We start from the raw sequence: 25348 nt of genomic DNA on the forward strand, positions 1-25348 counted from the left end.
TAGTTACAATAACAATTAAGTTATTCTATTCTTAAAATGACCAAAGACAACTAAATGAATATATACAAAATACAATAGTATTCCCCTAAAAGTTAATTTAGTTTATAACAGTGCCAATTCACAACTCCATTTGAGCAAGCACTTGGCAACCGTGGAAAAGAAAAACTTCCTTTCAAGAGGAAGAGACCTTTTGGCAGAACCAGGTTCTGGGAGGGAATCCACCTGCCGTGGCTGGTTTTGGTTGATAGGTAAATACGGCCTAGAGAGAAAGTGGCCTTGGCAGATGTTTGCACTCTCAGAATGCTGCTTGGTATAATTTACACTTAGTTTCAAAATAAAGAGCAATATGCAAGCAAAGTTCTATTAGGCCTGAATGTTTATAGCCAAAATAATTTTGATAATGTTAATCAGTTTTGAGATCACGATTATTTGCCATTATTATTCACTGAATTTGTTGAGGAAATGTTTTTATTGCACTTGCAATACATAACACTGCTTTCACATTTATGTTGTGTAATTATCATTCCTGATAATGTACACGTCTTTGCATAAAAAATAAAAAAAATTGGCCTTCCTTTTCACCTAAGTTGAGTGCATCTCTTGGAAGAAAAAAATGTTATCCAAGTTTAAAAAATGGTAACAAAAAAACTAACACAAAATGTAACCAACAGGGCGCTGCTTTCACTTTCACATGTGCTGCAATCTTGCTACTTAAAACATCTTTGCAGACAAATGAGTTGTTTATTCACTTGATTGAAGTGCATTTCCTAGAAGCAAAGTATAAAGTCTTTCAATCCATTTGCTGTACCTGCTTGATGGATGTGAAGGAAACTCAAAGTAGCAAAGTACTGAATAGCTTTGAGATAACTTTCCATCTTCCCTGCAACATTTTGCATCCAGTGCAGGTTTTGTCAGTTCGGAGAAATAACTGCACCGGGGGATAACATATCTTTTGTCCGGCGTTTTGACTGTTTTCACGAAGCCTTCGGTACTCATCGTGTTTAATGGAAAGATATCTTTGGCCAAACAGAATGCGCTGGCGTTCGTGATTTCAGTGCGTCTTTGTGAGCTGGATGGACACAGCTCACATGGATGTCTGAGCTGATGTTGGATGATTCACGTTACCAGCCATTGCATCGTTTTACTCGGCCTTCATACATTCATCAAACTGCAGTTTGTGCTTTTTAGCCAGTTGAATAAGTTAGTTGTGATGCTTTGCAAAGCATAAACAACTCTACAACACTCTTTGCATAAGATTTCTGCTTGATTAATATAACGTGCCCTAAATCCAAAGTATTTCTAAATAATGGATGAAGATCAAATTCTATATTTCAGGTCTTCGCCTTCTGATGTGCCAGACATTTGCTTTTTGTCATATATCTGCCTTTAAATGTATTGTTACTCAACCAAATTTCTCCAGAAAATTCAAACGCACATGGTAAGGCACCGATTTAAGAAGTACTTGATTTGCTTTTGCTTTGCTCTCTGCTGCCAAGCACACATGTTCAAAATCACTCAATCATGATCATTAAATTGTAGGAAGCCAATTCTGCCATGGAAATGAAAATTAGATTCATTGTGCAGCCTGCTTTTAAGTTGGAGTTATGTTAATTCGAATGTCCTTGACAATGCAACAACTTGATTGGTCAGTTGCAGTGACAGTCCAGTTACCGACATGGCAATATGAGATCACACATGTAACAACGCACTATTTTCAGCCGTTGCTCCTAAAGAAGAGTCATAATGTCTATACCAACTGTGTCTCAACATGTATGATATACTATGTGTGGTGGATGCATGACTGACTGGTGAATTAGATGGTAAAGAGACCAAGACCAAGAGAAACAGTTCAGTATTCACTGTTATACTTCTGCGAGTTGCCTAAAATGTTCAGAAGTGACAGCAATCACCCTTTTAGAGACAAATCCTGCTTAAGTGCTAATCAAGAATTATGGCTCTGATTAAAAACTGTGTTCCTTTTGTTGCTCAACTCTGATGAATCAGTCAAGGGTGATACAACCAGGAGATGTGCTCGGAAATTAATCGCATTCCATCTCTTTGTTTTTGATAAAATTGAGTCCTCTTTTCCTGTATTCACTCATTTTAGAGTGCACGGCTAAGGCTGAGAAGAAGCTCAAATATCATTCACGGTAAAAGATCTCAAGATGAGATTGATGAATTATTAATTACTTGCGTCTTTATGAACTCTGGACGGTTTTAAATGATCCTATTTGTGAGCTCGGTTTTCGTCCTTTTTCCTCTTGCAGGTTTTCTTCATATTTTGCCCATGTCTGCAGCTCCATTGAAAATCTGGCGTATGGTAAATAGCCTTAAATTAGGTCCCTGGCCTTCCCGCTTGGTTATCTGTGATGATCGGAACAGTGTGTGCTGCTTGAAAAGACCCATTTTCCCTCTGGCACATCATTTAACATGTCTCATTTACCAGGAAAATATGCAGGTCACACACCAAGAGATTTCTGGTCACATCCTTACAACGCTCGATTCAAATTTAAAAGATTTGAATTAGAACAACTATTACATTTCTTCTATTTCTCGTGTTTCCTCCTGATAAATATTTATGTTTCCCTTTTCTTTGACCACAATAAATTTCAAGTAGGTGCCTACAGCAGGAAGAGAAAAAAAAAACCTTTATACTTGGTAATGATAGCTCAACCCAGATCTTTGAGGGGTACCTTATAAAATAAGGAGACACAAAGAAGGAACATTGTTCAGTTTAGCAACACAGGGGAGGCGTTTGTATAATGTAAAAGGTTAAATTACAGATACAGAGTTAAATCTATGGCAGTAATTGTGTAACATATTTTCAGTATTCTCAGAAACGCCTACAGAGATAACTAAGTGCAACCAACTGTTTCAAAATATCAGCTAATGGTTTAAAAAGAAAGCTGGGGAAAGGGAAAAAGATTTTATTTGGAATTAAGAGTCACAACATTTAAATTTGCCTCTGTATGCACACAAATGTTTCGGTGTAAGATATTCTGTATTAGAGGCTTTAATAGGGCAGCTTATGGTTCATAATAGTTTACTATAAATTAACATTTTCTGTCTAGTTCAAGCCAATAAGCAAAACTTTTATGCCGAAGCATAAAAAAATCCAAAATAAACCCAAATGTGCAGGAACCTGAAGATAAAGACACAAACTGAAATATTAAAATTTCCACTTTGTTTGGAAGATTTTTAATATTAAGCATCACTTTTATTTAATAGTATGATTGATAATTTCTTAAATGTTGATCTGACAGCAACATGAAAACATGGTGAAAGCGTTAAAAAGTTCACACATACTGAATGAGGAGCATTATTACCCTGAATCTGTTGATAGTTTTTATGTGCCATATGTGCCTTTAGCTTTAGCAACAAGCTAGTGAAGCTGATGAGTTATAGCAGGTGAGCAATCAGATACTTATAAACTGGAAGATTTTAAATTATCCTGTTTGACGGCTGGGTTTTAGTCATTTTTCTCTTGCAGGTTTTTTTCATATTCTGCTGATGTCTGCAACTCCTCTGAAAATCAAGCATATGGTAAACAGGCCTTAAATGAGGTCCCTGGCCTTCTAGCTTGGTTACCTGTGATGATTGGAATAGCTAACATTCAGGTGCATCGTGAGGAGCCAGTAGATACCGAATTACGATTATATGACACGGCATGAATGACTCAACACATTCAATATGGTTTCAACGTTTTTGTTTAATTAACTACTGAACAGTCAACAATAAAACCACGGTGAAGGTAAACTGAACAACACTGATTTGGAATTTTCTTGCCAGTGTTTTGCTGGGAAACCTTGGGTTTACTCTGACACACAACACACACCCAAACAATAATGAGCCTCACATCACAAAGTAGGGAAACGCCTCCCTGCCACGCTTGCCAAAGACTGCTTAGAAATGAACAAGCCAGAGAGGATAAGGTGTTGACCCGGCCTCCAGACTCTACAGATCCCAGCACAACTGAGCATCTGCAAGATGTGCCCGAACAAGCCAAATCCACAGAGACTCCCAACCTGCAACATAAAGAACCCCACAGATCCAGTGTGAACTTCCTGCTGTCAGACACTTTGACCCTCTTGTGCCCAGACAGGTCAGATCTGGTGGTACAGGCAGGCGGCTAATTGGTGTATATTACAGAAACCGTGGGACTTTTATTTTGGAGAGGTCTGTCTTAAAAAAGAGATTTAATCACCTAACGACAGGATAATAATAACAAAAAATAAAATTAGCTGGTGGTTTAACTTTATCCAAAACAATGCACTTTGTAACTGCGAGGCCTGAAACAAACTATTCTGTTTGGGGTTTTTTTATGGGGTGGGGAGGAGGGATAATATTTTGTGTGTGCCAAAAATTCACACGTTTCCAACCAACATAGAGAGTTACAGGTTGGATTTAGACCACACAAGGTTAAACTATTAATTTGCAAAGTAAGAAGGTATTTCTGTGACTTAATATAATTAAAAGGGGCACTATTATGCTCTAAAATACTCTTACTGTACAAGTAAAGCCCAAGAAATCTAGAGTCGAGTCTTATTTCGTGCGACAGTTTCAATAGCTGCCCTCGAAGATGGTTGGCAAAAAGATTTGTAGGAGTTCTGCGCCATTTATCAGGGAAAATCTGCCGCATGAGAAATCTGATATGGTTCAAGACATTCAAGATTCAGTCTGCAGTATTTCTATTTTCTTTTGTGCGTTTCTCTTTTGTTGTGTGTGCCTATTGAGAATGATGATTTACTTGTACAATAAAGTTTTATGAAACAAGCAGGTATAATAATCCTGCAATCTTGTAAGGGAAAAAAAAATTAGAAAGTGCTAGCAACACTGCTGATCTCAGATGTTCTGCTTTTTTTATTCGTGTCTGTCTCATATTGTGTAGGCATCACGGCTCAAATCAGCAGCTGTCATTAAATGAATCGCAGACGGTTTATTCAACTGCACTTATTCATTTTTAACCTTGTCAAGGTAATCATTCTGCGAGGAAGACAGACACACCCACACGTTCATCTCTCTGCTTTTATTCTCCAGAGAGAAACCACACACATGCACAAACACACGAACCCACAACACTATGCATAAAATGTTTCATTTCCAAGTTGGCTTACAAAATTCAGAGTAACAAGACAATCACCCTCATTTTCAATAATCTTCATTGTGGGTTCACAAAGCCCGAGATAATAATTCGGCTGATTTTCAATTGAATTGTTCTGGACTTTGTGATTCAATGTGATGCAGACTTGACGGTCCTTCGAAAGACAATTGGGAAATATCGCAAAGGCTTTTTTTATGGCTGGAAGCAAGTATGCATTACTCAGACTTGTAAAGGGTTCAAAGAGCTCGGCATACAAAATTTAGACCATATTCTCTGATCACTCGCCTGATGATTTCCTACCTAAAATATGAAAATTCTGCCCAAATAAACTAAGAATACAGGTCCTGGATTGTGTCAAACATGCACTGCTCTTTCAAGCAGAGATATTAATGTCAGTTTCTAATTGAATCTTAGCCCCAAACTTAATTATCGCACGCTATAGTTTCAAGATGCTTTTGTGCACCAACAGAAGACGAGCCATTACGAAAAACAAATTGACTCAAGTCGCTGGCACTATCATAGCAAAGTCATTTACCGGCCAATGGCTAAAAGCTGTTGAATAAAAAACACCTACCAAGAGCTGGAGGGGGCTTTTATTTGAACAACATCCATAAATTCATTTAGTGCAGTGAAATATTCGTGCAAAGACTCTTCATTAAGAGTAAAAAACAAAAGACAAAGAAATCAATACATGGGTTTTTCATAGATGTGCAATAGCTCAGCAAAAACAAGCCTGCAATAAACTGTGGCCCTAAAATAACACGCTGCAAGTGTATCATTTATAGTATATACTGTGCTTGGCTCATGTTTGACAATATTTATTGCTCCAACAGATGCACAGCACTTCTCATAATGATTCATGATGAAATGGTTCCAATTTCAATCTGACCTTGAGAGCCTTCTCTCCATGCACCGTTCTGACATACTGCGCGTCATCAGGAAGACAGTAGATGTGGTGCGAGCGTGCAAACAGTCCCTCGAAATCAGCTTCCTAATTGAGATGACAGCTGTAGAATCGCCAACAACAACAAAAACAACCAAAACGTAGAAGGACGTCTGCGCGGTCGGATAAAGACAGCGTTTTTTTTCCCCTCCTGCTTCCTTCAAAGATGGAAATATGACTCAAACTGGGCTGACATTTAGGCTCCAGCTCACAGTAACAGCATCAGGAATGGATCAAAATGAACGAGGGATGTCGTGATGGAAGCCGGGGAGTGGGCAGCGATGCAACAATCATACCTTACTTTTTCATTTATGTCAAATCACGGTACGCGCGCTCGCTCGCTCCCTGTGAAATGACAGGCCGTGACAAACGGTGCCTTCTGGCATGGCTGGAAGAGAACGGCGACGAACAAAACCGCCGAGCCCACCGGCACTTAAGACGACGACTCAACGCTGACAGATCAGTGGCAGGCCACAGACAACACAACAAGTGTCCCGTGTATTCTCATACTGACGTTTGGGTGGTGAGTGAGGACCCACAGTGTCGCTTACACACCTGTAAAGAAAGTTGTGGCAGAACTGCATTTCATAAAGTAATTACAGGTTACAGTGATTGATTAAAGGTGAATTTTACTTTACTTTAAGTTTGCCTAAATAAAGCTTTATAGCTGATGTCAGTACAAAGCAAGTTTAGGAACAGGATTTATGCTAAAGAGCTAAGATTAATGAATGGCAATATTAAGAGAGGCTTTTAGTCCCGAGTATGGAATTTAATACTGTACCGAGCGATGCTATTTCCATAGAAAATCCACTATTCTGTCATCGGTGCTATAAAGCACAGTCCTAATAAAAATTCACTTGAGAAATGGATATATAAATATAATGTTATATATTAGCAATTTGTAACAGAATACCAACCTGAAATTGACAACCAGTAGTGTAATCCACCAGATTAATCAAATTTAGTAATCATAATCTAATTGCTTTCAATTACTTTTTGGATTGCTTTGTCTCCAGACTCGGTAAAATATTATGTTGAACAGACAATTTATTCCATTCTAATTTGCAGACTAATTTGAATAGGGATATTATCCTCCTCTTCAAACATTATCAACTGTTATTTCCCAGAAGTATCTAATCTGATTAGGGTTGCAATAAAGTTTGCAGGGCTGTTATTAGAGCCGAATTACAAAGGAATACAAACTGTGTGGCCTTTGTTGTTTCACAGACAATGATCCGCGTGTTTGTGCATTTGGTGCACGGCGAGATTATGAAAATACAGAGGGACTTGAGGTTGTAGGTAAATGTGACGGCCAGCTGTTGATATTAGCAGGAATAAATGTAAGGGCTGGTCACGGTGCACATTGGAGCAATTGTTGTGAAATAGGACTGGGGGAAGAAAAAAAATTGATGCAGAAGCTGTAAAGAGCTTCCTGCCTGGCGTAATCTTAAACCCATTCAACAAAACATGACCTTATTCGTAGCATAACCTCTCTGCACAGTAGCTATAGTAATTCTAACATTTTTGCTGCATACCTGCATCTATTTCTTGGATGGGTGGAATGTTTCTTTCTTTTGTGGAAACACATTAGAATGTGTGCAATTTGTAATAACCATTCCCGCTATTATACACGGCCCAGATTTATTCTTTCCAATTACACGGCAGTTCCACTGTTGTTATCATTATGAATAGGAGTATGGTGGCTTAGTGTTTACCAGAGCCGCCTCACAGCCAAGAAGGTCCTTGGTTTGATTTTTTTCTTTATTATTTCATCTGTGTGAGCCCAGACATGCAAAATGGTTTGTTTGTTAGCTCAGACACTGGTCCACTGCTGACCCTTCCAAAATATGGGCTCACCGAGCTCATGTTGAGATGAGCTCGAATATTTAACATAAGAGGCAGGCAAAGAGTACAAATATATGGATGGAATTTTAGGAGAACCTTTTCCTTAAGCACACAAAAAATGTGTGTTCTTATTAATATCTTCTCTAAATTTATGTGGTGAAAAGGAAATAAGAGCAGTGCTATTCAAGAGGCATCACAATTGATTCAGTGGCATGGCAATAACCCCAGACAGACAGCCATAATCAGAAGCCATCTTCATGCAAAGCACTTAGATTTTAGCTATTTAGGCATTTTGCAATAATACTCTGCTTGAATTAGAATTTCAAATATGGGACATTTACTTATACATTGAACATACTTTATTTCACCAGACAACTTCTTACTTGTACTTACTATATGTATGTATTACGATTTTCTGCATGAGTTATGGATGTTTTCTTTCAAAAGAGAACAAAAACAATGGCATTTATATAATTTTACCTCTGTATTTATTATATTCTTATCAGCAACATCAACTGTGAGGTATTTGATGTTACTTTTTACTTTTAAAACAGCGCACAGGTAAAAACTACTAAACACAAAAAATGAAAGGAAAATATTGAACATGTGTATACAGGGTTTGTGGTTATAGCCAAAGGCAACTTGGCGGTGTGATGATGCGTGGAGCACCTAATGAGAAACACTGAGCTCCCAGTAATTTGTTAGCCCGAGTTAAGGTCAAAACCGCAAATGCTGCATGATTGAGTCGCCCCCAAAGTCCCTATTAGAATTTGCATTTAAAATATATCTATTATTTATGTGTGTATTATTAAAATGGCCAGCTTTAGATCCCCTGAGTCTGGTGCACAAGGAAGGCCCACAGCAAGTAGGCCACAATGCTGGGGACTCGCAGTCGAATAATGGACTGATAGAAATGCAAGAATAAGGAGAGAGAGATAAAAAGTTGTCTGGAGTCGAGGAAAAGCTTCTGTCATAATGAGGACCTTGTTATATTAAAAAAAAGGTGAGAGAGAAAAAAGTTTGTTATATGCGCTGGATGGTAAAAATAGAATACAGGAAGCAGGGCCTGCTAGCCAGCAGAAGTCTCCAGATTAAATGTAAATAATGTGTGTATATAAGATGTTAAACATACTGAATAAGAACCATAAAATGCTATGCTGCAGTGGTGTCCCTAAAAAATGCTTCTGCATTCTCAAAGAAACATTGCCCAGGCAGAGAAGTAATATTGCCAATTGCTGACTGAAGATAAGCTTATAGCCCTGTACATTTGGCAAATCAGCATCCTCCAATCTGACATAAAAAGGGCAATTATTTTATCACCCCAAGCAGAAACTATCAGCGGTACAGTAGAGCCATTTGTTGTTATTGACCATGATGAATGCAGGGACCCAAGACTCATTCGTTAAAGAGATTAGCCCAGATCAACTGGACATCCTAATCAAAGCGCGAGCTAAAGTATGCGCCACATTTCTAATGGATCCAGCAGAGATTTTACTTGGATGCAGTCATTCACTTTTAACACAGTACAGGGACAAATAAAAACGAGGGTTGTTAGGGGCAGGAAATGTTTATCTGCCAGTTAAAAATACCTATCAGAGCACAGCTAGAGCAGATCAACCTGTACTTTACATTCTTGCACCAGAAAAACAAAGTTTGACTTAGCTATCACCAGCTACTTTTACTAATACTACTACTAACCACATCACCCAAGTTTCTGTCAACTACAAATGTATTTGTTTAATATGTCGCACCAATGATTATTATTATTTATAGCTTTGTTTTTGTATATTTTTCACATCTTTTTCAGATCATCAAATAATTTTCATCAAACAACAATTTAAATATTAGACAAAAATGAACCAAACAACTGTCAAAAACTGACAAAGTAGAACAGGCAACAAGATTTCAAGAAACAAGCTGAGGAACAAAATCACTGATATCTATCGGTCTGAAAAGAGTTTCAAAGTCATTTCTAAGCCGTTGGTTCTCCAGTGAACAATGATGAGAGTCATTATCCACAAAAACTAGGAACAGCGGTGAACCTTCCCAGGAGTGCCCGGCCTACTAAAATTACTCCAAGAGAAAATCGACAACTCATCCAGGAGGTCAGAAAAGAACCCAGAACAACTTTTACCTTGAGAGAGTCCAAGGTGAAAACCACTGCTGACCAAAAAGATCACCAAGGGTTGCTCACACTTGCCAAAAGCATCTTAATCCACAAGACTTTTGGGAAAATATTCAGTGGACTGATGAGACAAAAGTTCCACTTTTGGGGAATTTTGAGTCCTTTTACATTTGACATAAAATTAACAGCGGATTTCATACAAAGAACATCATACCAACAGTCAAAGATGGTGGTGGTACTGCAAATTTCTTGGGATGTTGACTGACTGGTCGTAACTGATGAAACTATGAATTCTGCCCTGAATTATCCCTAAAGCTCAAGTGCACTTGGGTTGCGCAGCAAGACCATGTCTTGAAAAACACCAGGAAGTCAAAGGCTTTGCATTGGCCTAGTCAAAGTCAAGACTTAAACCAGATTTAAATTTTTTACACCATTCCTGGTAGAAAACCCTCCAAAATGTCTGAATTTAAACAATTCTGCTAAAAAGAGTGGGACAAATTTCCTCTACAGCGCAGTGAAATACTCATTACCAGGAAAAAAAAACAGAAATGGCAAATACCTTTTTATAGTGTTGTATCTGTAACATAACTAAAATAGCATTTGTTAATGATATCTAAATACAAAGCTAAAGAAAAGGTCAATAACAACTTTACAGTATCAGACAAACTCAAACTTTAGACAATGCGGCGTGATGAAGAGTTCAGAATCAGAACATAATACCTCATTATGATGTATCAGTTGAAACAGATCTCTACCGAGCTTTAACACAGCATTTGCTGAGACGTAAACCAAAAATGTCAGCTTTGCGGTTGCATTACAGAAAACTTTAGGGAACGTGGAGATGTGTCAGTCTGAATCAAAGTGCTGGGCTGCGCGACAGATGCTCCCATCCCCAGAGCCGCTCGGAGTCAATAGCAAAATTCCTTCTCCCGTTCCATGCACCTTGTGTTCTTCAATAGAAACATTAAAGCTAAACAAAACGCCTAAGATCCTTTCCAGATATCAGCTCAGTGAGTGAGAAGAGCACGGCCAATTGGCTAGTGATTTTTCTTTTTCAAAGTATTTTCAGGACCTCTCTTAAGCCTTACGCTTATTGTCTCCTTTGTGCACCCAGCTGAAAACTGCAATAACTCAAGCAAGGAATTTTCAAAGCAAAGCCTGTCAGTGTCTATTTACAGCCATAGAAAGTACAAACACTTTTAGTCTAGCCTTTTCAAATAGGAATGAAAAAAGTAAATGTTTCTACCAGGAGTCAAGTTTCAGCCTCGGGCTGCATCTGAGGGCAATTGTCCATAACTACTTCTTTTGAAGCCATATGCATTTACACAAATATAGCCTTGGCAGCAAAACACAAAGACAAAAATCCCTCATTGTCTTCTGCAGCATGTAACTGACGCTAAGAGCACATCAGGCCTTAATACCACAGGTGAGATGGATCTGAGTGAAGTGCCAGACATGCCAAAGAGAGGTTGTATTGTTTACCTGTGCATCTTAAACACTACTCCGTCTGCCTCCTCACTGATATCTGATATTCCACGACATGACTGATGCTTTAAAAGCCTGCATTCACTATCACCTTTCGCATGGAGTTAACCTTAAGGTGGCAGTACTTTGAATGTCAACCCCTCCACATGTGGACCTTTTTAAATGCCACCTCTCTTTATTCCGCAATTGTGGAACAGGACAGACAAAGAGAAAGGAGTGGCCATTGAGGAAGGAGAACGATGCTGGCAGATGAGGTTTTATTGCCACCAGACAAAATCCAAATGACATACAATCAGCGAGGATCAGCGGGGGGTTCATTTAACACTTGAAAGGAAATTTGGGTACTAAGTGCGGGTATGAAGGGCTAGAGTGCTGATCCACTCATTCGATGATGTGCTCAATTACATAGATGAATGAATGGCAGCCTTGAACTGAAGAGAGGGGCTTTAGCGTCTCCAGACATCTGACTGCTGCTTTGTAAAAGCTATTATCTAAAATTTGCCGTAAACAACCGAATGCGGACAATATCAATTACAACTCATTTTTCTATAAATTCCTTTTTAAATACTGAACTTGTTTAAGTGGGAGATGAAAGTGCTCATTTAAAACTTGCATAAGCACAGAGACAGAGCACAATTAGGTCCCACCCACACGGGGAGAAAAAACACTTCATGTGATTCCACTCACTTTATAAAGCTGCCTCTGTCACAACCATATAATACAAAAAAAAAAAGAAAAAAACAGAAAAACAGATAAAAGACGTCTGCGGTACAAACAAGTGACAGAAGCGAGTCTTGTTCTTTTTACGAGTTATCGAAAAGCTGTTCTCTAAAGAAGAGCCCGTAGTAGAAGTGATGCAGGCAATAAGATAGGAGGCATCAGACAAAGAAGCAAGCATTTTTTTTGTCCTGCTGATGAGGTTAAACTAAAGCAATTTCACAGTATTCATCTTGTGTTATAGTGAAATGTGGATAATTCAGACAGCTATGCGTAATGTCAGCAATGTAGGGGAGTCTTTATACCTCCTATTAATTCCACTGTACAGAAATTGGCTGCGATTCAGCCGAGGGCGCAGTGGGGGGTGCTCATGAGATAACACTCGGTGAACAATTCTCTGTTACATAAAAGGCTAAAATGACTATTTACACATGCTTCTAGACACAAAAAACGCCCTAGTTCTCACGAAAACAGTACAGATGATGTGCCACAACCGAAATGAAACACTGCTATCTGACATCTCACCACTTTTTCTTGCACAACCCATTAAATGCTAGCATTCTGCTAATGCTTCTTTAGGGATTCACAACATGACGTACTCCACCAAAGACACCCATTCCCTAATAACTGTTAAAACACAAGTTAGAAGTGTTGCCAAATCAAAACAAAAAGTTGTACGAGTGTATGAGAGGTAAAGATGATGCTGTCATTAGTGGGGCCTGCTAAAAAAATTCTCTGCTGCTGCTGATTTCATGAGGACACATCTAAATAATGAATGCTTTGAAGTGGTTGGAGCGTTTTAGTACAACTAAAGTCATAACTACACTATATTGCCAAAATTATTTGCTCATCTGCCTTCACGTGGATATGAAATTGAGTAATATCCCATCATTAATCCATGTTGCTCATATATCTGCCCACCCTTTGCAGCGATAAAGGCTTCAACTCTGCTAGGAAAGCTTTCCACAAGACTGTGTTTCTGGGACTTTTTGACCATTCCTCCAGAAGTACATTTGTGAGGTCAAACGCTGATGATGGATGCGAAGGCCTGGCTTGCAGTCTCCACTCCAATTCATCCAAAAGGTGTTTTGTCAGGTTGAGGTCAGGACTCTGTGCAGGCCAGTCAAGTTCTTCCACACCATCCCTGCGCATCCATGTGTTTATGGGCCTTGCTTTGAGCACTGCTAAATAGTCATGTCGGAACAGGAAGGGGCCATCCCCAAACTGTTTCCGCAAAGTAAGGGGCAAGCCCAACTCCAAAAAAACCCCACGCCATAATCGCCATAACGTTTTGCATTGGGTGTGGTGATGCAAGACTGGATTGCAGCTGCTTGGATATGGAAACTCATTCCATGAAGCTCTCTACGCCAGCGGTCCCCAACCCCTGGGCCACGGACTGGTACCGGTCCATGAGTCGTTTGGTACCGGGCCGCGAGAGCTTAGGTTCAGGTGTGAAATTTATGGTTTTCAGGGGTTTTTTATCGTTAACTCTGTTTCCCTGGGTCTTTTCCCATGTGTTGTGAATAAATCTTTTTTCTGGTACCGGTACTGGTTTTATTCTGTTGTATTTTTCCACAACACCTATTCTGAAGGCCACATGAAGTTTGGAGATCTGTAGGGATCGACTCTGCAGAAAGTTGCTGACCTCTGACACCATACACCTCAACAACTGCTGAAGCTGCTCGGTTATTTTATGTGTCCCACCACATCATGGCTGAGTTGCTGCTGTTCATAATCGCTTCCAACCACTAACAGTTGGCTGTTGAATATTTAGCAGCAGGGAAATTTCACGACTGGACTTGTTGCACAGGTGGCATCCTATCATGGTACCATGCTCAAATTCACTGAGCTCCTGAGAGCGACCCATTCTTTCACAGATGTGTGTACAGTCTCCATGCCTAGGTGCTCGATTTTATACACCTGTGGCCATGGAAGCAACTGGAACACCCGAATTCAATGATTTGGCTGGGAAAATCTCAATCCAACAGAGCTGCTTTGGGATGGTGAGATGGAAGATTCTCATCAAGGATGTACAGCTGTGTTACGCTATCATGTCATGGACCAAAATCTCTGAAGGTTTCCAGTAAATGGTAAATGGCCTGTATTTATATAGCGCTTTTACTAGTCCCTAAGGACCCCAAAGCGCTTTACACATCCAGTCATCCACCCATTCACGCACACATTCACACACTGGTGATGGCAGCTACATTGTAGCCACAGCCACCCTGGGGTGCACTGACAGAGGCGAGGCTGCCGGACACTGGCGCCACCGGGCCCTCTGACCACCACCAGTAGGCAACGGGTGTAGTGTCTCGCCCAAGGACACAACGACCGAGACTGTCTGAGCCGGGGCTCGAACCAGCAACCTTCCGATTACAAGGCGAACTCCCAACTCTTGAGCCACGATCGCCCCAGTACCTGCTGGATCTGTTACATGAAGAATTAAGGCAGTTCTGAAGGCAAAAGGGGCCCACCCAGTACTAGCAACATCTACCAACTTTACCTTTGTAACAACAACTTAGACATAGTTCTCTTTCAGAATATACAAACAACAACAACAAAAATCCTCTGACTTAGTAAACTGATATTTTTAGCCAGCTCAATTATTTTGGGGGAGCTTTTCAGCCCTCGGGTGGATATTGCGTGGCTGCGGCTTTATCCTACACTCGGAGCAGTTTTCAGAATATGATATACTTTGAATCAAGTTATTGCAGCCAGCACAAAAAAAATAAGCAACCTTGTTTCTGAGTTACGAGGAGGATAAGAGCTAAGAGTGAGCGCTGTGGATTGAGCCATACTTTGCAGCAAAATAAGTGTTTAAAACACAACTGGAGAAAAATGGAGGGATGTCGAAGACAGGCTATGCTGCAAGAGTGGTTTTGAGAAGTAGCTGCACTTGCTTTTATACCATTTTTTTGCCTTGGGGGTAAAACAAATGCTCCCGCCAGTGACATGAATTCAAGCTGATAAAGAGTGCAAACCTTTTACCTTTCAGGCCAAAGGAGTCCGAGTGTGTGATAATCGCAAGATACATTTGTGTGAAGAATAACTTTTCCCTTTGACTCAGACCTCTCAACCTGTGGTGAGGAAGAGGAGCGGTGACACGCAGCGTTGGCAGCGATGACAAATGATAATGGCAAATCTAAGACGACAGCCACTTCAAATTGCCCAGGGATCAACGGTGACCTCTTGACACTTAAGCGAATCGGGCAAATCTGACAGCCTTGAACACGCTGGGCAGCGTGACGTGCCTGACCACAGCCTTGTGTGTTTCTGTTTGTTGTTCAGCGCCATTTTCCTTTATGTTGTCATGAGATTTACTGAGAGCATTTACAGTCTTGAAGAGATGAGGACCGGGAGTCAAGCGTCGTCTGTGATCCCTCGGTGTCCTGTAACAGCTGTCTCTGTATCAGAGCATGCGGTTGCCGCTATCCCGTATTACATCTCTGCCACTCAAAACCAACGGATCAGCAATCCAATTTCACACAAGCGCGCTCAGAGGGTGGCATTGCTGACGCAGGAGTGGGGATCTATGCCTCAACAAAGACAAGAAGTTGTTTGAAGTCGCAAAAGGGGTGGTGGACAGGAGGGGGAAGCGCAGAGATGGGCCGACGAATTAGATCGAAAAAGTAATAGAGGTGTGATGGAGCAAGATGAAAAAGAAGAGGAAAAAAAAGCCCGGGATTTCTAGGCCTTTGTTGCTGTCATCAAATCATGCAACTGCAGAGGGTAGCATAAGCTACTAATTTCCCCAACAAATACGAGCACAGGAGACAAACTAACGCCAACGAGAGCCTCCGAGACAAATCCGCTCTTCGTAAACACACCTTTATTTGTCTAGTGATGCTCACCGTGCCAGTTTCTCCTCAGCCAAAGACCGGAGGGACAATGATCTCCATGTACTGGTGGGAGAGCAGATGTACAGTATTGGATGACAACACACTCCTCAAACCCTTTCAATATAACACCCTCATATTGCATAGTCATTGTGACATAAATAGAGAAGAGACTTGTGTCTCGTCTTTCACACAGCAGAGAGAGATTCAAATCTGATATCCAATGACTGCTTATTAGATTGAGCCATCAGGCCGCCAGTTTGGAGCCAGACTCATAAGACAGCCGGTGTGTTGAGAAGGCTGCTTTTCCATTTCCACCCACACATATATGCACACACACATAAAAACACAACAGAAAAAAGGAGAAGAGCAGGCCCCTACTGGACAATCTTCTCTTCTAATGCCAGAGCCGTGCATGCAGAATCTTTTTGTAAAGCCCACTGTAACCAGTTACAGACACACCGCAGAGCCAGCCCCCCTACCCACAAAGGTCTCCTATTTTGGGGTATCCGTGGATTTCTTTGAACAATAGCTCATCTCGGTCTGTTTTATTTTTCTTTTCCCAAAGGCGTCCAAATCCAACACGTGCACCGAAAGCAGAAAAAGACAGAGAGAGGGAAGACTTGGCCGGGCTGCAGAATCGTTACAGGGGAAGAGCTGGATGGATAATTGCAGCGCTACATTGTCGAGACAAAAGGTCAGCTGGGATCCTACCTCTGTGGGTCTGTGGACAGGATAGACAGACACGGGAGCACTCATGAAAAAAGATGTGGGTTAGATGAAGCCCGCGGGACACTCCTGTCACCGGGAGAGTGACGAGACAGACTAAGATAACACTTTCCTTCACCTGTCCTTTGACCTGTTGCTTCGTTATCCTCCCACATCTGCCCGCTGTTTCGTTTTTATGTGAATTTTTCTTTCTTTTCTTTTACCAACCTTTCCTCCCTAAATCAAGACAGCTATCAATATTTTTTTTGGACAGCGAAAGATGACGTTGTCCTAACTTTGCGATGAGGGCGAGAGATTTCTGATAAATCTGTCATCGGATTCATGACTCCCATTCACAATCCGTCCGATTTAAAATGTGAATACCGGACAAAAAAGAAAAGAAAGAAAGAAAAATACGGGTTTGACAGTTCCTTTTTTACAATGCCTTTTTCCCTCTGACAGTTTGACAGTATGCAGTCCTCATGACTGAGGAGTTCACCTGTCTCTCTGTCTGTCTCTGACTCTCTCTCTGTGTCTGTCCGTCCATCTGTCTGGCTGTCTGTGTATCTCTGTCCTTGATTAGCAATCATGGCAGCGTAGCGTGGTCTGATTCAAAGCGGGAAGCTTTAATTCTTCCCACATGGCGCAGAGACGTCCAGACCCCAGCGCCGTTGCTCCAGGTAAACACACGATCGCTGCATCTCATTAACACTCAAAAGTTTCCCTGTATCATGTGAAGGAAGATCACTGCCTAATCCTCCCACTGCTCCCTTGAGGCCCGCCGTTTCTTAGTGCCTCTGTCGTAGATGGGTGACAGCACATTTGTTTGTCCACAAACACCCCGATGATGTTTGCGATTACACGCACACACAAAAAAAAAGAATCAATGCCTGAGTAATGGAAAGTAAAAGACTGAAGTAGGAAGTCTTAGCTCATTAACTGTCAGACCAATTAACATCAGGTGTACGCATCGGCAAGCTTTGAATGTTTTCCTCGCTTGTATGTGCCAGGAATTCAAACTCTTATTTTCCAGTGATGAGAAGGAGAAAAAAAAATCCAATCAGAAGAAGCAAAAAGAAAGTGGCGTTTTTAATAGCGCGCTCGAGGGCGGATTTTCTGCATACGCACCCGCCGAAGGGCTGTCTTTATCCAAACTGACACCTCCACCAGATGGACAAGGCGGAAAAAGAGCAGACAGGTTCGGCTCAGCTCTTTGTTAGACAAGCTGACTTTTAGCGCTAAAATATCCTCCGACACATGCACCACTTAACCACTTACAAAGAAGAGAAGAAGAAGGAAGGGTGGAAAAGAAAGAGTGAAACAGACCTCTGGCTCCACATATTTAAAATTGAATAAGTGTTCAAACGCTGAACGTCACATAAAGGGACTCTTGACTCACCTGTGAAAACGCCTTCGGATTTTACATGATGCCATATAGATAATAAATGAAAGCTGCCGTGCTGAAATAAAGGGTTTCTCATCAATCAGTCAGCTCTACTTCAGGAGGAATTGTCTTTTAAAAGCTTGATTTTGGTGACATTTTCGCTGTGAATGAAAATGGCACGCAGCAAGTCTGCGATGGGATGGCAACACGTACAGTAGAAAGCTAATAAATCACATCCAGGCAGCTTGTTTACCTTGCTGCAGCTCAAAGAGAAAGATAAAGGTGCCTTAGAAAGCTCGCGCTATTTAGTATTTAGGGAGAGTTTGGAGAATATATTTTGACTCTTAATGCAAGTCAAAATGTCAGGGATGATAAAAAAAAAAAAGAACCACGTGATATTCTTTTTTTCTTTTTACTATTCTTAACCAGCTCTTGTAAACTATCTCGCTGAATTATCTGCACCGTCAGTTTATGTCCATCAGCATAAAGGCACGCTGGATGACATCCCTTCAAGCTGTGAAGCGATCGTTTTTTTCTCGCTGCGATGATCAGTGTTCTCAGCTTCCCTCGTAAAAAGCGAGCAGCGTTTTCGGCGCGACCCCATGGTGAGTCTGCCTCGCTTTGTAAAATGTAAAGTTTCATCTTATCTCGATGATGGAGTTGCATCGCAGTGTTTGACAGAACAATTGTGGTTTCCTCCACTAGCTCGAGCTAATTCAAAAGCAACCCTCACCTAGCGCCTCACCCCGCCTCCCTCCCTCTCCTCCCGTCTCCGTTCCGGCGCTCTCATCCCGCTTCCCCAGTGTGTGCCTACTTAAACTTTAATCATCTCATATTCAATACATTTCACAGCGACTCGTCACAAAGTTATCCCATTTTTCAAAGGACCCCCCACCCCGCCCTCACCCCCCTTTAGCCTCAACCTCGGTAGAGATTCAATAATTTTTCGCTCTTCCAGTCTATTCATTACAAGGCTCCTGACACTGCGGTGACATTCACATGGAGTGTTTCTTTACGCAGATATTAAGGCTCTGCGAGATAATAAGAATAAAAGCTAAGCTAAGCCGCTGCTAATGCACTACAAAGGTGATGCCCCGGTCGTGTCATACTGGTAGTTTTTTTTAATGCCTCAACGCTGACCAGAACATCTATCACTATATTAGCTGGGGGGGGGGATGCAGAAATAGAAAAGACTCTCTGAAGAAACGTGCTTTTTGCAAGCGTCCTTTATTTTCTTCTTCTTTTTTGATTGTGTCAGGGTGAGGGCATGACACCCGCGGTTCAGTGTTGTGTTGGTCACAGTATGGGGTCTGCTTCAATCCACTGGCTACCTGACCTGGCTGAAATCAATGACCAGCGAGATACAATGTGTAATTTTGTTTTAAGAGAAGCTCTATTGATTATTGCTGTCAGCGCTTCGAGGGTTTTTTGTTTTGCTTTTGGTTTTTTTGGGTTTTTTTCCCCCCTTTGAGATGCTTATCTTGGATCAAGTCATTGCTGAAGCAACACTTTTAATGCAAATATCAAGTTCAAGCTCAAACTGTTGGCTGATACCAAACTATACGTCTTCTATTTACTGAAAATCGCTGCTACCCAGATTTTTTAGACTTGTTTTTTGAGACGCTACAAAATACAAAGCATAACCTCCACAGAATGTCTTTAAAAAATTCATATTGGACTTTAGCTAGAGACTCCCCGCGTTTTGCACCTTCCTACAACAGCTATCTGACCAGAATAACACAAGATTACTTACCTACTGAGTGCAACAACATTAAACTAATGAGATGGCTACAGGCTAAACAAATAGCAATCACGGTTCGAGACTGCTCGAAAGATCAGAAACCAAAATCTCATCAAGAAACATTTTCAACAGAGAAACGAATGAGATGTAAACAGAGCGAAATCAAAATGCCAGTGATGCCGTCCATCAACATAAACCTTCAAGCAAATGATGTATTTTTGGCGGTCCCTTGATCGATATAAAGGCTGTACTGATGTGAGACTCTGGGATGATAACGATGTTTAAAACGACAACATGAATAATGACAGACATTTTTTTCTTTGTTTTGGATTTTTTTTCTGATTTTGGACACATTTAAAATTTATAAAAGTGGACCCCAGACAGACCGCAAAACAGCGGTCATCTTGTCCATCTTATCCAACATCATCGGTGCTCTGCCAATGAATCGTTCAGTTTATCACCATGCTCTTGCTGTACTAGTTGTGTCTGCTGCATTTGGGTTATACGAGGGCTGGTGAAGAAATTCCAGCTACCACTACTGTTAAATATCAGGGGAGGATGGATTAAAAATTTCACAGTAAGGGATTAGTCCATGCAGCAAAATCCATATGTTTCAGCAGCCTATCTGTGGGAAGAGTAATGTATTAGGAGATAAAAAATTCCAGCTTTAGTGCACATATAAAGTCTATAAAATCCTCACTAACCTTAATAACAGGTTGTAACATGAATGTGCAAACGTTTAGCCGCAGCATTAAAGCATTTACACATATACAAATCCATCCATCTACACATTTTTAAAAGCACACCCCTTATGTGGATCACACAGAAGAAGTGTGAAACTCTTTTTAACTCATTATTGAAGCCAGCGATGTGTCTTCAAGCTTTATAAACTGTGAAAAGTAATGTCACCTCTCTCTTTTTATGTCAATAGTGAGGACGTGCGACTATGCTGTTTGCATAAGCATTGCTGAATTGTCCCCAGGCAAAAGCAGCTGGACGATAGTATTTCAGTTCAGCGTGTGACTTAACGCAATGTAAAAGATGAGATTAATAAAACGGCACAGCATGTGCCTTTTAAGGATGTCCCTTATGCAAGGGTTTAGCTCAGACGGCTTGTCCAGCTAATATGTTCTGGTTGGAACTTCAAGCGCTCCGCAACTTCGATGCAATTACGTTCAATTAAACAGAATAGTGAAGCAAGGAAGTCTCATCCAGAACTGAGCATCACACACTAAATGATTTAGGACATGTACACATACTCCTTTGATCCCCATGTAACCAAATATTAGATGTCCCTCTTTTAATATGCAGTTGGCTTTAAGAAAACATTGGTTGTACTGGTGGCACACATATACCCGTCCACAGATATGTCAGAAAAGGTGCTGTTTTTTAAATGATGAGTAAATAACACAAAGTCGGAGCACAACCTCCACCAAGGCCATTGCACCTTTTTGCTAGTTTAAGGCAAGCGTTCAGAATTTGCACCAAAATCTGACGAGTACTTCCTTTACCCATGCTCCACCTCTCCACCAAGTTTTATGGAATTTGGCCTTGCTGTGTGAGCCTACAGTAATATTCCTGACAGGCACCAGGCCTCAGCTCTTGCCTCGACCTGCTCGGATGCTACGATGTCTGTTTAGTTATTACCTAGTAAATTGACTCTCATTGATATTCTAAGGAAAAAATGCTTTGGAAAAACGACTAGCATGCTGAGTGAAACTGAGCTTTTCCCTGACATTCACGATACTGTTCATCAGCCGGAGACACAATGGCTCTGTTTGATAATTACATCCAATTCAACATCTGTGACAGCAGCACAAAATGTATGTTAAATTAAGTTAAAAAAAATAATTAAAGGGATAACAAAGCATAGGTCTAGATTAGCAACGGTTCATTGTTCCATGTGGTTAGCTTCACATGGACAATGCAGCCAGATGGCCCTTTTCGAATGTCAGCATTTACCCTACACGCATATGTACACCTGCACATATACACGTGCACATGTACATCGGACCAGTGGAAATCAATATAGTCCACTAGCTTTTTAGTGTATATGTGGACAGAGCAGGGACACGGGTCCCGTGGAGAGCGAGCTACAGCCGTCCATCAGACTCTTTGTGACCGCCAACAGCTTTGATCAAAGATGACAGAGATCAAGTGAGGACAGTATGCAGCCAGGAAGAAGATAGAGAGACAGGCTCCCACAGTGTTGGCCAGTTCTTAAGGCTTCTGGTATCTTTTGTAGGCCACTATTAAAGCAGAACCCAGACTATGTATTTCCATTTCTAAACTGTGCTGGTCTCTACTGCCTACATTACAAAGGACTGTCAGGAGCAAAACAAAGCAAAGTAAATCCCTGAATAAGATTGCCATCTTGGGAAATAACCACACAGTTGTTGCTGTGCGCGCACACGCTCACACTCGTGCACGCACTCCCCCATACGCTGTATGTTTAAACAAGTGTGCACTCAGATGCAATGCAAAGTAGTTAATTGCTATGGCAGCCATTGAATGATGACAACGGCCATGGTGGGAGTTGGCGAGACTTTGTCTGAATGTATGTAATTATTCAGCTGCACAAAAGGAAGGGCCGATGCGGTGCCAAAGCAGATTCACTGCGTCTGTGGTCAGTGTATTCAGCGGGGAATCTAATGATGTGCACTTGTGGGCTAAATTACCAGAGCATTGTTTACCTCTGCTCTTACAGAGCAGATTCCACCAAGAGCAAGAGACCAAGAAGTCCAAGTTAAAGAAAATGATCTGACAGTGAGGAGGAATGTAGAGAGAAGATGAATGGTATCCATGGAAGCGGAGGCTGGGGAGAGGCTAAAATGTCTAACTCCTTTTTGGTAAAGGCCTCTCTCTTCACACGTTGCTGACAGCCAGCTTGCTAGCAAATCCCAAGACGAAGGGGTGGAAAACACAAACTGTACAGCTCTTGACTATACCACTCAAGACACTTTCAAGCTGCAGTTATTTTCTAAACACAAATACAACGTATAATCAAATCAGGAATGAATGCACCTAAGTCACTTGAGGCCTTAAAAAAATAGCTTTATAATACAGTTTGGATTAAATATCATGGTCACAATGGAGCGAGAAGAGATTGCTTTTAATCTTTGACGGCGGTTCACCATCTTTTGCTTCTGATCTACCTCAACAGCCTTGTTACACTTGAACTCCTCCTTTGTCTTCAACACTCGTTCTAATGAATTTCATTTCAGCTAAATATTTCTCCACAATTTTTAGTTAACTATTAGCTGGATATTTTTTACTTACTTCCCTTAAGATCCACTTATTTAATATGCTTATTGGCCAATTTACTTAATATATTTAGTAGGGGTGCAACGATACACAAAATTCACGGTTCGGTTTGATACTTTGGTGTCACGGTTCGATATTTTTTCGATACAAAAAAATGTTCATGCTTTTTTAATTTGTCATTTATTAAAATTATAAATATATATTTTAACTCAAAAGTACAGTTTTTAAATTTAATGTTGCTGAAACAACAAAGTAAGAAAAAATAAATCTATCTGATCGAGAAATCACTCATCTTTGGAAAAGAGAGTTTATTACAGAGAAATGTCTCTTTCCAAAATAAAAGCTATACTATACGCTTCTTCTGGGGTATCTTCTCAGCAGCATATTAAACATATCAGGTCCCCATAAGGAGAATCATGTGCTAACGGTAAATGACTCGGGTAAAGTTTGTAGCATGCGTGCTTGTTGTTTTTGTCTGCTTCCACTTGTCTTTGCACTAGGATGGTGTCGGCTAAATGTGCAGTCATATGCATTGTGTTCCCACTTGTGTTGTCAGCGTTAATCTGAAATGAGGTTAATGCCACAATACGGCCGCGGATCGCCCGTGCGTGGGGCTGGACGGCGTCAACACGTTAACGAGCAAACTGGCAGTAGTTCCCACCCATGTAATTGAGCATTGCGTGGCACATCTGACATACTGTTTTACTTTTGTCCATGACGTGCTTACCTTCAGGGTCATACTTCACATGAAGACCAAAATAGTTCCAAATGCCAGATCTGAATGAGGGTGGGGGAGGTTCAATTTGCCATGTTGCAACGAGCTTAGCTTCTGTCTTGCTAGCTTGTGCTGCGCTCAGTGGATCTGCGCTCGACAGTGCAGCCTAGGCGGAGTAGTCGAGCGCAGATCCACTGAGTTCTCAACACAGACAGCATCGTCAGAAGAAAAGTTGATAAAATAAATTAAAAATTTCGTATTGTTCGATACATATGCATACCCAACCGAAAGCACTGTATCGAACGGTTCAAAATCGATACGAGTGTCGTTGCACCCCTAATATTTAGCTAACACTCTGGCATGCTAGGCTACTTTTTTGATACACGCTAACCGCTCCATACTGTTTGCTAACAGTTTAACTGCTAGCCTCACTTTTACATCACCTGTCTACACCATTTCAACTGTTTATTAATTGGTTAGTTAGACAACAATTTCATCTGTTAACCCATACTGTTATCTAGCAATATAATTGCTAGTCATACTTTTTCAAAATAATTTACAGTGTTATATTCACAACATTGCTTTATAGCCACATTAGCTGTTTAGCTAGCTGGCTAACAATTTCTGTTGTTAACTGCTGTTAATGCATATTGTGGATAGCAATTTAACTGCTAGATAGGTAACAGCTAACAATTTCAGCTTTTAACACATATTGTTAACTAGGAAATTTACTAAGATGTCCCACCTCTGATCAGAGAGGCTTCTTCAGTACTAAAACATGAGATTTGAAAATTCTTAAAAAAAACTCTTAACACAACTTTATGTTCATATTTTTACCTGACTACCATAACAGGTGTGTATCTATTATATTTGGCTAACAATATTAATTGTTAATCCATGATGGTACCTAGCAATTCAACTGCGAGCCAAAAAAAATTACCTTTTACTAATTTTGCTGACTACTGTGTGAACTATCAGTTATAATTTTTGCAAAAAAATTAATTTGGTTATCTATACAATATATTAAAGTAACTAACAAAATATATATTTATGCATTCTTTTTAGATGCTGCTTTGTACTGCTCGTACATTAATTTTAATTATCCGTTAATGCTTCTGTGCAAACCTGTTCGGGTCCACTTAATTCATTTATTATTTGTAACAACTAAGCTAAATCTTTCCTACTGGTTAATGCAGAAATATCGCCTGGGACACTGGGAAATCAATGACCTACAAGATCAATATATGCTGATATGGTATATAATAATATGGCTCCCTTTGTTTGCTTGTTTCTAGCACACTACAAATCATCACCTGAAAGCAGAACCCATCTGAGTCAGCTATCAGAGATCATTTAAATAATGTAAGAAAAAAATGACAAAGGAGGCAAAAGCAGGACAAGCCAGCAATTTGGCAGAGAGAGAAAATGAAGATGGAAGGAAAATGGTTTGGCAAGAATGTGCAGAGAGAGCAGCAAAACTGGAG

The 25348-nt window shown here is 40.6% G+C and overlaps 1 protein-coding gene across 5 annotated transcripts in view; it reads right to left on the bottom strand.

Moving 5' to 3' along the window:
• The window catches only part of klhl29 (kelch-like family member 29), a 254720-nt gene that overhangs the window by 141614 nt on the left and 87758 nt on the right, over window positions 1-25348 (bottom strand). The window lies entirely within an intron of this gene.

This window comes from Perissodus microlepis, chromosome 15 (assembly GCF_051167445.1).
Source record: "Perissodus microlepis isolate ML-2025 ecotype Zambia chromosome 15, ASM5116744v1, whole genome shotgun sequence".
Taxonomy (NCBI): domain Eukaryota; kingdom Metazoa; phylum Chordata; class Actinopteri; order Cichliformes; family Cichlidae; genus Perissodus; species Perissodus microlepis.